The sequence below is a fragment of the Dermacentor silvarum genome, chromosome 5 (assembly GCF_013339745.2).
Source record: "Dermacentor silvarum isolate Dsil-2018 chromosome 5, BIME_Dsil_1.4, whole genome shotgun sequence".
Taxonomy (NCBI): Eukaryota; Metazoa; Arthropoda; class Arachnida; order Ixodida; family Ixodidae; genus Dermacentor; species Dermacentor silvarum.
The window spans coordinates 80262558-80280103 of record NC_051158.1 but is presented as its reverse complement, the minus strand read 5'-3'; the positions used below and the strand labels follow the sequence as shown (position 1 = coordinate 80280103).

At 47.2% G+C, this 17546-nt stretch overlaps 1 long non-coding RNA gene across 1 annotated transcript; it reads left to right on the top strand.

Annotated features, from left to right (window-relative positions):
• Nucleotides 1-7695: 7695 nt before the first annotated feature.
• On the top strand, nt 7696-15946 carry LOC125945398 (uncharacterized). The gene is made up of 3 exons (XR_007466874.1): nt 7696-7858; nt 15451-15627; nt 15796-15946. It is a non-coding gene; the product is annotated as an uncharacterized LOC125945398 (long non-coding RNA).
• Nucleotides 15947-17546: the final 1600 nt, after the last annotated feature.

Genomic DNA, 17546 nt, shown 5'->3' with positions numbered 1-17546 from the left:
CGATCGATCTCGAATCGACGACACACAACAGCGGTCTTTGTCTTCGTCAGGCCATCTCGCCATCCCTACCTTAGCCATCGCCACAGGCTAAAGAAAACAAGGCGCAGTTTCGCCCGCAAGGCGAAGCATTGATTGCGATAGAAAATTAGTGGACAGCTACACTAAGTAAGAATACTAGTTTTACCGGCCGAATAAACGTGTAAACATAGGCATACCAACTAAATGAGCAAGCATGGTGTCAGGCGCGAAGAAACAAACATGAACGCATCTCACTCGATGACTGCGAAAACTGGCTGTCAGTACGCTGGAGTGAGTATGCGCGACCATACTAGCGAGCGAATTGACATTCGTGCCGCCGCTCGCATCAACGCGAACTAAGCCACGAAAACACAGCGAAAAGCGGACTCTGTCTCCGCCGCATATGGCTTTCAAGATACAGCGGCCGGGCGGGCGCGCGCAGCCCTACCCTCCCCCCAGGGCCTTGCGGCCAGGCGGGCGCACTCCGGCCGCCAGGGGTAGAACGTGCCCCTCTCCCGCTCGTTAACCCCCACCCCCCCCCCGGAGCGTTGCCTGTGACTGGAAGACGGCGCGCTTCCTTACTGCATTCCTCTCACGTGCGCGAGATTAAGCCGCAATCGCCGGCTCCTTCTCGCACGCTTTCCACTCGCACATAAGACGCGCGACAATTTTATCACCCTTGGACTTTATACGAAAGCTCACGGCGACGGCAGAAATGCGCCTGGAGTGCCCATATGATTGCTACCGCAATTTGCAATGGTCGATTCATATAGTTAAATTGGACATTTTGTACTAATACATTAGTGCTATACACATTATCTTTAGTAGAGTATTACTAACAGGTAGCAATTTTTTTATTTAATGCAATACTGCATGACAAAGGGTGACAATATAAACGACTTCGTACTGATAAAACATGATATTATATGAGTAAGGTGGCATCGTATTACCTACTAATCTTGCAAACGTTAAACGAAAAGAAAGAGAAAGCGCTAACGATGTTCGAGACACTAGGCTATTATGGTACTAAATGCATTTCTCACTAAGGTGAAGCATGTCGACCACCGTCGAATAAACTGGTTTTCGACCTATATTTCTAGCTACTGGGACATATAATTCCAGAAGACCATACGTGCCCATATACTGCCGTCAGGGGTGTTGATGTGCTTCCACAGTGCAGCGGCCACCATAAAGAACAGACATTGGGGATGCCACCACAAGACGTGCAAACCAGGGCCTGCGTCGATCTGCAGCATGCGTTAAACAACTAGCTACATTTACCGCTCTGCCACGCACTCTAACAACGCGTGGCGCGCTCTTTCAATTGCTCAGGAGCTCGGGACACCATCATTAGGCACAACGCCCAAGTTCGCAAGCCGTTCTCAACTAAGCTAGACACCCAACCCCGCTGACAGTCAATGCTGCGGAACTGCCGAGGTGACTTTTCTCGCACCATAGAATGACATTGTCGTAGATCTCTTTTCCGCTGCTGCTCCTCTGGCAGTTGACTTGCAGCAATCAATGGATAATTCGCTACGCAGGGGGGTCAATTAAGCTTACCTTCTCAAATCGGCATCTAGCCTCCGCTTCATTCCTGACATCACTTTGTGAAACCGGGGCGTCGTTTCTCCTTGGGGTCATAAATGGTGACCGAGCCCAAAGCCACTACGGGCCCTCCCCTGCTAGTAAAGTAACAGCAAGTGCCCAAAATACAACTTATCATTTTAAAGCAATCGCACATTTCTTACAGGCGTACGTGCTGTCGTCTGGACACAAGGAAGACCTAATCCTCCTCTGCCACAAGACACAACCCCGGAAGAGGCTACGGCTGGCTAGGAACGCGACTCTTAAATCCGAGAAAGCGACCATTCAAATGTTCCCAAGCGTAAGACAAGGTAGCCCTCTCGACAAGGTTATGCTCGCACCGTCACAAAACTTAGCCTGCAGGCCTGAGTGACAGGCACATCTCGTCTTTCGCTTGTGTTTGTTCTCTTTCTTCCTTTGTTATTGGAATAGTAATCCTATACACGCTCGAGGCTTCAACACGACGTTGGCATTGCCGCCGCCACCATTCCGGCTTGGCTGCGCATGCACAGCCCTCATGCGTGTGCTTAGCAGGCCTCCAGGGATGCAGAGTTCGTTTAGCTGCGTTATCTAATTGTTCAGTGAGTAGTGACGGACGCAGGCGGTTTCCCGTCGGTGTCGTCTCGTGCTTCAAGGAGGTGCGGCACTTGCAACGCCTTTGGCAGAGCTTCTCATCACGTCAGTTCTGTGATGGCGGCCGGGGTTCCGTTCCTTTTGCCCAATGACGAACCTAATACAACACTTCACAGAGGGTCTTCTCGTGAAGGACTTCATTGTGTCCCCCGACATGTTAGCCTACACGTCCTTGCTAGCTGCAAGGATTGGCAGGCAAGCAGGCACCAGGTTGCTCTCGCTTCGTTTTGGGGCTTTTCAATATACATGAGTGATGGCGGGATTCAAACATGGGATCTCCTGCACATGGCACATTTATTCGCCTCACTCAACATGATTCGCTCTATGCACTTTTTAATGCCTCTTTCTTTGTCTGCTTCAGCCGCTCCGAGCGTGCCTATACCTATTTCATCTTGATTCGGTTGGCGTTGCACCATTGTCGTCCCGCCATACTCGCCATACAGCCGTCGTCATCTCAATGTCCAAGTTGTCGTCATGACGCAGTTGTTACACCACACAATAATTTAAGAATCGACATCTCATCTTCGCCATGCCGTAGTCGTTGTACCGCCTTTGTCGTCTCATCGATATCACTCCTGCGTCGTCGTTCCATCGTCACTGCGTCAGCGTCATAGTGTCGTCCTCATGCCACCATGCTCATGGGCGACCCTGGCAAGCGCTGCCATAGCAAAGTGAGCCGACATCGGAACATGTGCCTTCTAACCGAAGCAAAAAAAGTGTCAGAATTACCACTACTCAAGTTAAATAAGCGTGACTTCAGGAATACGGTATGTCGGTACACATCTCGAATGTGCCCGCCCGGGCCGCTCTATCTTGAAATTCATCTGCGGCGGGGACAGAGTCCGCCCTGCGCTATGTTTTTGCGGCTTAGCTCGCGTTGATGCGAGCGGCAGCACGAAGGCCAATTCGCACGCGGCGGCCGTCACGCTCACTCAAGCGCTATGACATCGAGTTTCTGCGGTCATAGAGTGAGATGCGTTCATGTTTGCTTGTGCGCGAGTGACACCATGCTTCTTATTTAGTTAATATGTCTTTGTTTAGAAGTTTATACGGCTGATAAAACTACTATCCGTACTTCGTATAGCTATCCACTAATTTGCTATCGCAATCGATGCTTCGCTGTTTGGGCGAAACTGCGACTTTTTTAATTGTTTGTTATGTTTTTCGCAATGTCCTTATGCCAACTTCTATACCTTAGCCAATGTTGGTCGGCTATTTATCCCCGCCTGTGAAATGGTGCCGCGGATCACGTCAAGCCTTTCCTGCTTTTTTTCATGGCCCACAACGTCAGCGGTGCCGAACTAAAATAAATTGAACTGATTTCAGCTGTAAAAGGACACGTCGCTGACTGCCTCCAAAAATGCAGCACAAAATCAGCTTCTATACGCAAAAGGCATTGCTTTATATTACAATAGTTTGTACCAGAAAATAACATGAAAAACTCTGGACCGTTTCGTGGAAGGACCATTTTAGAAGTACATCACACGCAAAATATTCCTGGCGCAGAGAGTAATACGTTTGTATAGGGTTGAGAAATAAACACAGGTTACCGGAAAATCGAAAAAAAGGCTATTGGTGAGACATTTTTCTATCGGCTTGGGAACGAAATGATCATGGCCGCCCCCTAGTCATCGGCTGCAGGTCAAAATCATGAATTTACCAAAGAATAGGAAGGCATTCTCTATATGGAGCCCTCGAGATACTACGGCAAAATAGGAGCGGAGACTGCAGCTGTGGCTCGAGGCTTTGCAAACGTGCAAAATTATTTCATCCGTGGTGGGTCATTTTACAAAGGCACAATAAAATATATCAAAAATTATCCGAGCACTCAAGTCCGACAAACAAGTTAGAGCCCATTTTCTTTCACCATGCCGAAACAATGGAATGAAATTAAATTTACAACCTGTTCGCGCTCTCTAATACAGAACTGCACCGACTCCTGCCTAAGACGAGCATGAAAATGTTTCTGCTTCCTTTGGCTTTCTCTTTCGTCGTGGTAAGCTCACCAAATGTTAATGCAAATAATTTTGACAGAAGCTACTACAACCAAGAGCCATACAAGTACGTTATCTAATTACCTTATTTCGAAAAGACGCTCTACGTAATTTATTGTTTAACTATTTCTACATTTGCTCGGGCATGACCATTAGCATAAAATCTAAACGCTATCCGCAATCTCTTTTCCATGCAGCGCTTGACATGCAGCAATATCGCTTTACCGAACGTATTTCGAAGCACAAAATGCTCACAAATGCTGCACACCATTTGTGAAGTGCATACATAATGGCAACAAAATGCATCTTTTAACACGAGAAAGTCCGTTGTCAGTGTGGGCGTCGGCTGAGTTGTGCGTGAGCGAAAATTCCCGGATATATTTAGGTATATGTATACACCACGCCTTGCGATATGACATGCAGTATATGCGGGTTTTATTACCACACCACTTTATCACTAACGTTGTTCTTACCCTGTCTTACATTTTTAACAAAGTTATTCCTCAGAATTGTGGGGATGACAGGCCACAAACAAATGCCATGAAACAAAATACAGAATGCGCATGCCTATTATGGTAAATCATCCCAGCCTGAAATATTCAAACTGCGAAACAACAACACAAACCTGAAAATAATGTAATTGTTTTGGTGCAGCTATGCACTAGCTCCGGGATCGTCTAACGCAAGAAGCCGCCTTTCTGCCAGAAAGCTCGCCTTCTTGCATAGCGTTCGCTGCGAGCGTTTCCCGGTAAACATTATGGTTACATAAGCTGCAGTTGCCGGGAAGCGTGAGAAGCAGTCAGGGATCTTCGGGTGATATCGCGTTCCACTCTTAAAGGCAAAGTTTAAGCGCCCTCCAAATTTTCCTTGCATAATATTGAAGAGTGCAGAAACTGATTAAAGAATTATATGTGCTCGGCAGCACAACTAACCGGGATGCACAAAAGTAATCCATTTGTCATAAACTGTTATAATTGGCATCAAACTTTCTAGGGGAAGCCGCACATTGAGTCGCCCAGACTGTGCTACATGTCAGTGTGCTAATGGAGAACGTACATGCGCAGATGTTGATGAAAAAATACGAATGTGTCGATGGATTACAAGCCCCTCATCCAAGCTTCTCTCCAAATATCACGGACCCTACCATGTTGTAGCGCAGACATCCCCTGTGAACTATATCGTCGAGCCTGTCACGCCAACTACAGACCAACGCTGTCGTGGTCGTGAAACTGTCCACGCACAGCGCCTGAAGCCGTATTACTACCCACTGATACTATGTCTCAGGAAAGGAATGCTCGGCGCTGCACCGGCATCGGCTGCTCTGGAAAGGCGCGAGCTCAAGAATGCCTGGGCTGCTCTGGTTGAAACACTGCCAACGCTGCTAACACTGCCTGCTGCTCTCATGTCCTGTTCTTTTATCGCTTTATATATATATATATATATATATATATATATATATATATGGTGCGTCTGATGGTGCTCTGCTCCGTACCATCGTCAGTTGCACTTCGATCCTCAAAGAGGCAGGGCGTGTGTCGAGTGCATTGCTGAAGAGCATTTTGCAATGTGGTGACTGCAGTTTAAGTCAAGAATCCGTTACCTCAAAGAGGTGGGATGCCATACTGACGCTTTTCTCTCCCACTTACCGCTAAGTCACACTCATTTTTTTTCGCGCAAATCAAATATCCTCTCGATGTGTTTTATCACTCGGCAATCAGTACCCCTTTAACTGGATTTTACATTTGCTGGGATCTATGATCAAGCATCTCAGTCCTTTCAGTTGAATTTCTTGAAGCACCACTAACGTTTGCTTGGAGGCTTTTCATCGAAGAGTCGCTGTCAGCTCATGTCTCTACTGATATAGAGCCCTCAAGTTCTTGGAGCATTAGCTTACTCTCAAAGCCCTTGGAAAAGACACCATAGTGGTACGGCCGACCCACACAACAGAATAAAACATAATCGCGTTGATGACCTCTGCTCCCGTTAGAAGAACATGCAAGTTTCTCCCATTCTTTCCTCGTTACGCGGTAGTGCTTTTGGGATACTGTTAGACTGAACTGCATTCGGGATAGTTCTGCGTTCCCCAGTCCTTTCATCGTAGCAGATAGTGCTACGAAGACTCTAGGTTGCATTGTGCCACACTCAGTATCGGCCCAAGTGTAGTAACGGAAAAGGTTGTAACTTTCTTCGCCGGAGTAAAACCAAAACCGCCGTCATGCCATCGTCGTATACGCCATAGTTGTCGCCGTCGTCTTGCTCCTGTCGTAGCTGACAGGCTAGCACGAAATACGCGCAAGTGTTTGCTTTGCACAAGCACGTTATTGATCACTATTAGAAGTACCCCAAAGGATCCTGAATAGTCAGCTAGTTGTAAAATGCCTCGCATAACCTTGGTTCCTGCAGTGCATGGGATATGCATAACTTTTATATTGCAGGCCTTTTTCTTGAAGTCGTACAAAGAAATCAAGCAGGAAATAGCGTGCGGGAAATATTTCAAACTGATGTTTTCGAATGTGTTCGTCAACGTAGTGTTGCCATAACGGCTGTAAGTATAACGATATAAAGTTTAGTAATTAGTTAATATACAAACACATTTATCGGGAACATTAACTGAATATTGTACGCGTTTTTAGTTCTCTCCTAACAAATGAGAACTTCAGCCGGATAGAAGGGTGGAAATAGCAAAAAAGTAAGGAAATATTTGAGCGCCAGGCTTTTATATCGGCGAACGAGGAAGCACATCTGCCCACGAAATTGTGATACCCTCTTCTCAATTAAATACGGAAAAGCGGACGCGGAAAGGCTCACGCGGACAAGAGAACTTCTAAAGCCTAGCTCTTCACATTCCGAAGCCTGGAGATGCCAATTATGTGCATGAGCACGCCGTTTGTATGTGCTTCGCCGGAAAGGGATTCTTGCACATACGTTTTCTGTAGCATTACTGCTATTTCTGTTCTGCTTTATTGCAACACAAGAAATAAAGCGCGGTTTGCGTATGTATGAGTAGTAGACAGGCGTTGCACCTTTATTGATGACTGATGTATTATGTACGTTGCATCAATACACTTCTATTACATCTCTATTTAAACTAGTGAAGTAACACTTTCACGCGTAACGACAGGTAGTTGTGTCAAATGACATTTTCGAAACATTATTTTTCTATAGAATGCTCAGCGCCGACTTTTCAAAATACAGTGGCTGCTTTTCTGGAAGAGACGTTGCCTTTGATTCGATTCAGTCGAAGAGGACAACTGAGCCGAGGCGCCTTTCTGATGGGGTCGTGGTAACGGAGTAAATCACGAACAACACCATTTCAATGTATCCGGAATGCATTTATCTCATGCGTATGACAGCTGTACGTGTAGCGTAATAATTACCTGTCTTTCTAGAAGTGCTAGAAGGTTGTTCTCGACAGCAGGCTTTTAATGGCTAGGATTCCAATCTTCTTCATACAATTATTCCAGGAAAAAGAAGGTCGCCAGTCGTGAATGTGCTAGCTGTGAATGTCCGAGCGGAAAGCCGGAGTGTACATATTACAAAGCGAAATGTGAATGCGTTGACGGAACTCTTTACTATAAGGGCAGCAGCTGGTGCGCCCAGTACGAAGAAGACTGCGATCGACCTGATTGGTGAGTCGTAGAGATGTCAAATTTTCATGATCGATCTTAACTGTCCTTTGTCAAAAAGGAAAACGTAACTCAATGCTATATTGATACGTGTACTTGTTTGTATTTCTAGAGTGCCCGCGTTTTACCAACAAATGATATCGCTCCGCGCAGGACGCGCCTACATGTAAGGCAAGTTTCTCGAATGTTATCGATGGTTCTATCCACTGTCTGTTGTCACCGAACCTTGCGTAATCTCAGTGCGTGTATGCACGACGGGAATTGCGGAGTCCTTTCTGGAAGACACGCGGGCTGGAACCTTCGATGACTCATGTATAACAGCCGACATCATGATGTTTCTGCCGGCCTTTCCGCCGCCGCCACTTGATCGTACGTGTTCTCGGCGAGCGCGGAAACAACATGCAAGCCCAGGACGGAAGAAAGCAGCTCAGAAACTTCCTACCGGAACTGGCGAACCAGAAATAGGGGGCGGCGGCTCCTCAAAGGTTGGCGCTACTTCATAGCCCTCACACCCTGCGAAGCTGGCGCTCTGGTGGGATTTGCTATGGTGGGGCTATATTGGGGATTAGCTATGTTGAATTTTTCTACAAAAGGGTAAACCGACCACTTCGCTACGTACTCGGGAAAGAGGCTTCAGTGGCGGCTCCAAATAGCACAATTTTAACATTTAGACGATGGCTATACAATGCCTGGCTCTGAAAGAACTGGCTCGGCGTCCACGGGCGACGGTGTTCATAGCACATTCCTCACCCTTTTGTAAAACGTTCCTAGACAAGAGTCCTTCACCAAAGCTCCGTATAGGCTCATTCACACTAGGCCAACACGACACCGATTTCGGTCAGCCGACTGTTGACGACATCGTTTTTCTTCCTTTGAACTGTTGGCCACAGCGTTTAACGTCCGGTAAACCGCTGTTGTCAACAGTTCGGTATCGTGTCGGCCTAGCGTGAATGAGCATTATATACAACCAACGGTAACGCGAACTCCTCTCTCACCCCACTCCTCCGTTGAACTACTTTTTTTCGGAGACAGGCTGGAGCCCGGAGAGAGCCGGCGGCACAGGCGGCCGAGACCGGCAGGGCTGCGCCCATGCGCCGCAGCCGGAGAGCGGGAACCGCTCAGGCCGCCGCGCCGCGCCCTCCTCGCCTATTTATCAGCGGTCATGTCAATAGACGCACACGGAGCAGCCGGAGGGGCGAGGGAAAGAGCACATGTCGCCGGCCTAGCCTCGGAAGCCTCCCAGCAGGGCTCAACTCTAGTCGGGCGCAGCTTCCAGCAGGCTTGCCGCGCTAGCCTCGCAGCCGGGCCTAACTCTGCTCAGGGGGGAACGCGGCATAAAAGAAGGTTGACTGGCGCAAGAGAAGAGAGCGGACACTCAGCCGGTGGGGAGGGAGGACGGGCCGTGCGCTTTAAAGACGACGATGCTCGAGCCAATGCGGATGATAGTCTTTTTCTACACGTTGACACGATCCTCGGGAACCTAGCCCTGAACAGCTTCGCTGTAAAAAAACTTAAGCTGATGGAGGGGCTTTAGTAGTGGTGCACGTGTAACATCGTCTAACGTTGGTTGATCATGTATAACGTTCGCAAAAGCTTCGCTGTACATCCGCTTTCACGGGGTAAAATGGAGGCGGATTTTTCTCTTCGGTTCAACACCCTGACATTTATTGTGTCTTTCGTTACCAGTTAGGCACACCTGTGATGAAGTCTGTAGACGTAACTGTCCCTAAATTACCAATCCTCGTCTTGCGCGATCATTCTACTTCTGTGCAGAATTGCCAGCAGCGCGTTATTATCCACAGGTAAAAGGTATTGTAACCATCGCAATTCCCACAAATTAGTGTAACGTGATGCGGCGCTATGCCAATGAGATACCACGACATTTTGTTTCTCTATTCGCACGCACAAGCACTTTGCAAACAGCAGCAAATGCCTGCTTTGCGACTGCGGTAGAAGCAGCTTCGCTATTGGTACAAAGTGTCTCTGCAGAGATGGCGTCGTGCACCCCCATAAACGATCCTATGAATTGCGTTGAGTCGCGAATGAAATGTTTCGGACGGCTACGTCTGGCACACGGTTTTCAATATGAATTAACGCTTTTCTGCCTCTACGTTCCTAATCTTGCTAGAAGAGATTCATTATTGTGTCTGAACATGAAAGCTTTAACTTGGTTCTTTAAAGTGAAAGTTCTAAATTTGAGCACATGCTAGCATTTCTTACGTGCGATTTAGTTTTGCGTTTAATAAATAACTAGCTCATACAATTTTAGAACGTAGTCAGCGCTTTTGGCATTGCTAGATGTATTTATCATATTGGCATTGCATTTATTCATATTTTAAGTCAATTCCGGAGTCAGATCCCTCGTGTGGTTCATAGCGTAACTATTAATTCACGCAGTTAGAGTTGGACAGGCCCTGACAATGGAAGCTAATTGCAAGTAAAATGCAAGGTACTCTCAGCTTCTTTCGTTTTCCTTCAAGTACGAAGTTTCCAAACATAAAGTTTAGGGTAATAATTGTCTATGGAAAGCCCAGGTTTCTTTTCTCTCGCTTGTACCATACAGAGCCGTGAGTACGTGAAATAGCACATTTCCGCACATGTTTTACTAATGTTGGTTGTATTGGTAGGTTGTTTGGTATTGTTTTCTGCACTTTCGCCAGGATCGGCCCACTTTTCAGCGTGATACTACCACCCCTACCACCGCCGACACTTGAGAGGTAATACAAGCTTCGCTTAAAATTATTAGCCTTTCCCGCCGTTTTCGTTCACTTGCGCGAGACGTTTTTTTTGTGGTCACACCTTAAACGGCACCGACACTTGTAACGCAATACAAGCTGCGCTTGAAAACCCTCCAAGTAGGTAGCAGGGCGTCAGTTTCCGATGTCAGTTGCGCAAGTCAGTTGCAGGACGGTTCTAGTCCGATCATCACCTCATTGGTCTCTTCATTTTTCTGAGGAGACCAACGCGATAAATACTTTGCGCTAACACCCGCTCGGTGGTTTGCATGAGCAGCAACTGCTCTGCGCATGGCTCACTTAGTTTGTTCAACAGTCGTTCAGCGTACCGACACACATGTGGCCTTCGTAACGTGCCTCTATAGCAGACCGGCGTGTACAAGTGTCTAAACACGATACACGTTTTACAGCTAATTCTAGAGCGTCTCCTGCAAGCGATCGACTGTACAAGTGTCTCAACGCAAAACGCACGTGTATCCGACATCGTAAACAATGGCGCTTTCCCTTGAGCGTGCGCACCTGCAAGCATTGTTCTGTTACGCTTGCCCCTCTTCACCACACGGTGTTTGTTAAAAAGTGGGCGGGAAATCGTGCAAGGCCTCCTTTCAGCTGGGCTCACAGCATGCTCGCCAGCTAAGATTAAAGGTCCTGAAAGGTGAAAAAATTGACGTCGTAGGAATGCTACGGCCACACTCACAATTACGCTTCGGCAGAAAGATTTCTTCTGTTTTGCTTAATGCAACAAAGAAATATAGCGGGGAAAACGTGCCTGAGTAGTAGCCCGGCGTTGCACGTCGAATGATGATAGATTTATTATGTACGTTTCCCCAAAACAGTTTGTCACTTCCCTGCTTGTACCAATAAACTCACACACTTTGACATGTAACGAAAAGTAGTTTTATCCAGGAACGCTTTTGACATAGCAGTCTTTCTTTGAAAACTCAGAGCCGACGTTCTGATATAGAGTGGCTGCTTGTCTAGGTGACACACTGCTTTTGGTCCGTTCATTCGAATAGAATCGCCGAGTCAAGAAACCTTTCTGGCGGGGTGACGGTGAAGGGGATCATGGCGAACGACACTATTCGTTTACCAGGCAAATGACACCGGCTCTAAATGTAGCGAAATATTTCACTGTCTTTTTAGAAGTGCTAGAAGCTTGCACTGTACAGCACGCTTTTAATATCTAGAATTGTATTCTTGCCCATACAATTTATCCAGGAATAATAAAGCCATGATACATGGGTGTACTAACTGTGAATGTACCAACGGCGAGCAGGAATGCAAAAGTTAAATGTGATTGCATTGAAGGAAATCTTTACTATAAGGGTAGCAGCTGGTGCGCTTAGTACGAAGGAGACTGCGATCGATCTGATTGGTGAGTTGTAGAGACGTCAAGTATTCATGATTGATAATAACTGTGCTCTTTAAAAATAAGGAAACTTATATCGGTGCTAAATTAAGATGCTGAATAACATACGTAGCGTTCTCTTGTATTCTAATCTTATTTGTACCAACAATTTTTTGAAGCAATCCACAGAATAGTAATGTATAGGCACATGTGGGATACAACATGAACTACATTACCCGGATTTCAATTTCACGTCGACAATTACTCTAGTGCCTGTAGAAATGTACTGACGCAAACGTCCATCCGAAACCACTACGCTTGGTTCGGTCAGTTTATCAAACGTTACAAAAAATAGGCATATTGATTCAGCAATTCTTTCTAGCTAGAATAGAGGGCCTCATAAAGTTTCCCTATGGGTTTTTGATCAATGTATGGCACGACAGCTCCCTACAAGCCGACAAACAGCTTTGCGTTTCACAGTCTACGCAACAATACCAACAAGTATCTTGTGCGTAGAAAAAATGGGCTATGTCGTAATAAACCGAAGCTTTCTATGTCTCACTGATGCGTCCGTGAGAGACAAAAACGCACTGCAGGAAAGCCAACTTACACCATTGAACTATCTGCGCATCTGCGCATTGTCACAGATAAGAACACTGGGAACTGCAACGCTACGCTACCCAGACAACTGTATAAATCTGCATTGCATTACGCGCGTCACGCAATACATTCGCGGCCATCACCATGGGTAGGCCACGGGTGCAGCGCACGGCAGAAGAGGCTGCCATACGCGAACGTAAGCGCGAGCGCGATCATGCTCGTAAGGTAGATCCCGTGTATTGGCAACGGCAGAGCCCCTGACCGTCTACCACAGCAATCACAAGGCCATATTGTGCAAGTGTAGAGTCGTCCGTGAATGTCTGAGTGTGTGCGTGTAATTAATGACTGCATGATCGAAAATAAAGGCTATGAAACTTAACGGAATATGTCTTCATTCAACTTCAACGTTCAAAAAATACAATCCAAAACGAGTAATCAAATCGCATATGTATCGCATCGGGTCACCCAGCATTTCTTGGGTTCTTTGTGTGGTCGTTGGCTTTGGACTTTGGCTTGGGAGAAAGCTTCGCGTTCAACCATCTTTCTGTAAGAAAGAGGCCTTCATTTTAGAAATGTTTTCTCATATGATAGACACGGAAGATAATAAGACTCAGAGCCAAAAAAGAACGCAGCATGCTATAAGCATCAATCACCGTACTTATGGCTCGTTTATGCCCATATTTACTCGTACTGGGCACAGCTTCATTTTCAGAAATATTATTTCGCATGTAGTACCTAACAGAAGATCCTCCCCTTCTCCTCCCCCCCTCTTTTTTGGTTCTCACGCTTAAGCTGTCACCGCGTATAGTGACGTGCGTAAGTTTTGTAAGCACGGATGCCTGTTCGTAGCCACATGAAGACTACCGTGGTTGTCTCGGTGCACATCATAGTCAAAACACAATACAAGCAGTTAATGAATGGAAATGTGCAGTAGCTGCTAACAGCACCGAAAAGTAACCAATAAACTCGAGCTTTACAGATTTCACAAAACACACAACGTTAATTTTGCGGAAAAAGTGGGTCACCGAGAATCTGTCGATGTGTTCATACGCGCAGCTCTTCAACGAACCCTTTTCAGGCCGACATAGGTGGCTGTAGACGCGGCACTGACTGGGTATCGCTGTTCGAAGAAACACTTTGACGCCGACTTGGAGTACTGCGTATGTACCACTCAATCTATGATGTTCTCTAATGAACCTCTTTGATGCAAGCGTGGATCATTGGGTATGTGCGAGAAGTGTGTACCACTTTTTAATCAACGTCCGTGATGCCAATTTGGGCAACTAGGTATGTGCTACTGGGAATGTGAAACTGCGCAATCACAATAAAGATCCCTTAAGTTCCTCCGATGCTGACTGGAAAAGAGCCCATGTCCACAAGGGTCCCCCAAAGACAGTAACCTCGCGCATTAGCAGGCTGCCCCACAAATACCCTGGGTATGTTCCGCTGTTCGAGGAACGCCTTTCACGCCAACGCTTTAGCGAGCTGCCCCTTGAGTGCACTGGGCATATGTGCCGCTCTTCAATTAACCTCTCGCAAATTTGTGTCATTAATGATCGGCCACTGAGCCTGTGGCCCAGCGAGGTAGAATTCTAAAGCGTTCGAAAGCGCCAACGGGCAACGTGCCCCCCTTCTGTTCGCGGAGTCCACGCACAGACTTCTCGTCAATGCTACTAGATGGCGCAGCGTGCCCAGATGGAAGCGCCAGAGAGGAGCGCAGTTGCCGCATGACGTGTTCCTCGGCGTTCGCACGCACCGACGCGCCATGCATTTCTGACGCAGCACCTATGATTTACGCTGGCGGCGCCAGATGGTGCGTAGTATTCTTACGCATGCGCGGAAGAGCAGTCCCGCTGCAGTACGCGCCTCATACATAACTCGTTCTGACGGTGGCAATATGTAGTGCCACCGTCAGGACGGTGTATATTGATACATTGCTAACGCATTACCGTCGACTGTCGTCGTGAGGCAGGTTCTGCCGCAACTTTTGGACACACTGAGCCATCTATTGGCGCTGTCGTGAACTGGGCGCGTGGCCTCCGCGACGAGAAGCGTGGGGCGCCGGCGCCTGCGAACGCTGAGAATTGTTCCCTCGCTTCTCGCGCACTCCATGGCACATACTCAGTGACCCAGGTTCGCGAGGTGTTCATTGAAGAGCGGCACATACCCACTGCATTCATGGCTCAGCTAGCTAAAGTGATGGACGTGAAAGGCTTTAATTGAAAAACGCTGCATACACAGTGCATTTGTTGCGCAGCCTGCTAATGCATCGGGTTGCTGTCGTTGAGGAACACCCGAGACGTGGCTTCAATTTCGCCCAGTGTCGGAGCAATCTTATGCAACTTTTTCGTCATTGTAGAGTGGCACATTCTCAGTGGCACACATCTAGTTACCGAAGATTGGCATCATGCAGAGAGGTTAAAGAAGACCAGCCCCAACCGGGTGGCACATATTTAGTGCTCTAAGTCGGCGTAAAAGAGTTTCTTCAAAAAGTGGCATCTACCGATCCCGCGTCCATAGTGCCCCATGTCGGTGTGGAAGAGGTTCGTTGAAAAGCGGCACGTATGTACACATTGGCAGGTACTGAGTGAACCAAGTGTGTCTTACCGCTTGTTTCGAAGCCTGTTACCTCGGCACAGCGACAGAATGCGCTAGCCATTCGAGCACGGACTAGCCTGTGACCAAGCTAGGCGGGAAAATGATTAGATACAAACACACATAGATGCGAACATAGCCAGGGGGCACCTTTATAATGCTTGAACTGCACCAAGAATGCTGACGCTTTAAATTGACCTGATATATGTAGATTGCTCGTAAGCGAAATAATGACTTCTACGGGAATTAACGTTTTTGCTCAGGTAATTAACCAATTAAACAATTATTGTTATGTTTTTATACGACTCTTTTATTAGGCACAAGCACTTTGCCCACCAGAGCGGCTGCCTGCTATGTGACTGCGATAAGTCCAGCTGCAATGTTGGAGCTTTGTGCCACTGCAAAGATGGCGTTGTGTATAAGGACAGTGGCATGGGATGTGTTCGTATTCGGCAAGATTGTTACCTAAAGCATCGAAGGAAAAACCAGTTTCGGTAAGGTTTCATGCTTCCACGCCACGTCATACTAAAACAATCAGTATTATGCCTTTTTTATCAACTCTTACCCACCCCAGTGTAGGGTAGCAAACCGGAAACTCACTTCTTGTTAACCTCCCTGCCTTTCCTTACTCGCTTGCTCTCTCTCTCTCTCTCTCTTACCAGGCACAAGCGCTTTGCGAGCAGAAGCGGCTGCCTCCGATGTGACTGCAATAAGCCAAGCTGCAATGTTGGAGGTTTGTGCCACTGCAAAGATGGCGTTGTGTATCTGAAGGAGGATGACACTGAATGTGTTCGTTATCGGGAAGAATGTTACCTATAGGCGGTTTCGGTAAGCTTTCATACTTCCCCGCCACGTCTTACTATACGTTACACTATGTAGCATAATATACGTAGTCTTTTATCTTCTTTGGATAGTCAGATAGTATAACTTGGTTTTAATATTTTCATCGGGCTTAGTCGCAAGCAAGCAGGACCTACAAATTTTTCCGATTGAATGTTTTCGCAGAAAGCTTTTTTGCGACAGGGCCATGGTAAATTCTTCGTGTATTTAGGGTGACATTGGTGGCTAATTTATGAAGGCAGTATATCAGCGCTTAGTAAGGACGAGGACAAAGAAGGAGACGTACGAACACACAGGCGCTTGTGTGTTCGTACGTCTCCTTCTTTGTCCTCGTCCTTACTAAGCGTTGAAATACTGCCTTCATGATGAACCAACAAGCCCATCCTGCCACTCTGGCTAATTTATGCCACTTTGTCTCGAACGTCTCGATGATATAAAGTGTTAGCAGCAAGCTCACACAGGTTTGCGATACGCTATATTTATTTACGACGTTAAATTGGCAATAAAATATTCACTTCCGTGATGGAGGCCACAAAAAATCCGTGGCGAGAACAGCTTTCTGTCCCAAAAATGGATATTGAACGAGTAGGTTAATGCATTTTGAAAACCCCACATATATTGAGAAAAACAATTTTTTTGCTAAACAGCAATTCACAGTGATATCTCCCATGCGGAATTTTAAGCGAGACTGGATTTCACACATCTGCTACAATCTCTGCTCCTCAAGAGTAAATATTAGAAACGTAAACCAAGCCGGAATAATAGGCGCTCAGGAAAAATGACCTTTTCCTGCTTCCATCGCGTTCCCCTTTTTTCTCTTGCGACTCCTTAGGACACTCACCTACTCCACCTCTGGGAGGCCAGAAGGGCCCTACTCAAGAGATGGAAAAGGCAGAAACTCAACACGCAACTCAAGAAAAGAATCGCCCTATTGACAGAACAGTCGCAGGAGTATGCTGAACAGCTAGCGAGACACAACTGGCGCGCCTTCTGCGATAAGCTTCAGGGCACGCTCAGTACCAAGAAAACGTGGCACCTGCTGCTTGCTCTCCTCGACGAAGGTCCCACCAAGACGCAGCAACGGCAACACATCCGTCGATTAGCACACAACTACGACGGCTCGGAGGAAGACCTACTCCGCGAACTATGCAACAAGCTCCGCGGTCCCTCCCAACCAGCGACAACCCCGCCACTCAAAGAATATGAAGGCAGACCCAACGCTGACTTGGACCGGCCCTTCACACCAGCAGAGCTCCAAGCATCCATCTCCAAGCTCACGAGAAACACGAGCCCAGGCAAGGACAGAATAGTGAACAAGCACCTACGACAGCTGCCCCAACAGGCCTTGACGGCTCTCCTCCGGTATTACAACGAGTGCTGGGACAAAGGAGAGCTGCCGGCCGCGTGGAAGCACTCGGAAGTGCTCATGATACCAAAGCCCAACAAGCCCACAGCTCTCGAGAACCTGAGACCAATCTCTCTCACTTCGTGCGTTGGTAAGCTGTTTGAGCATATGGTCCACGACCGGCTCACATCGCACCTCGAAGACAATGGGCACTATCCAGACACTATG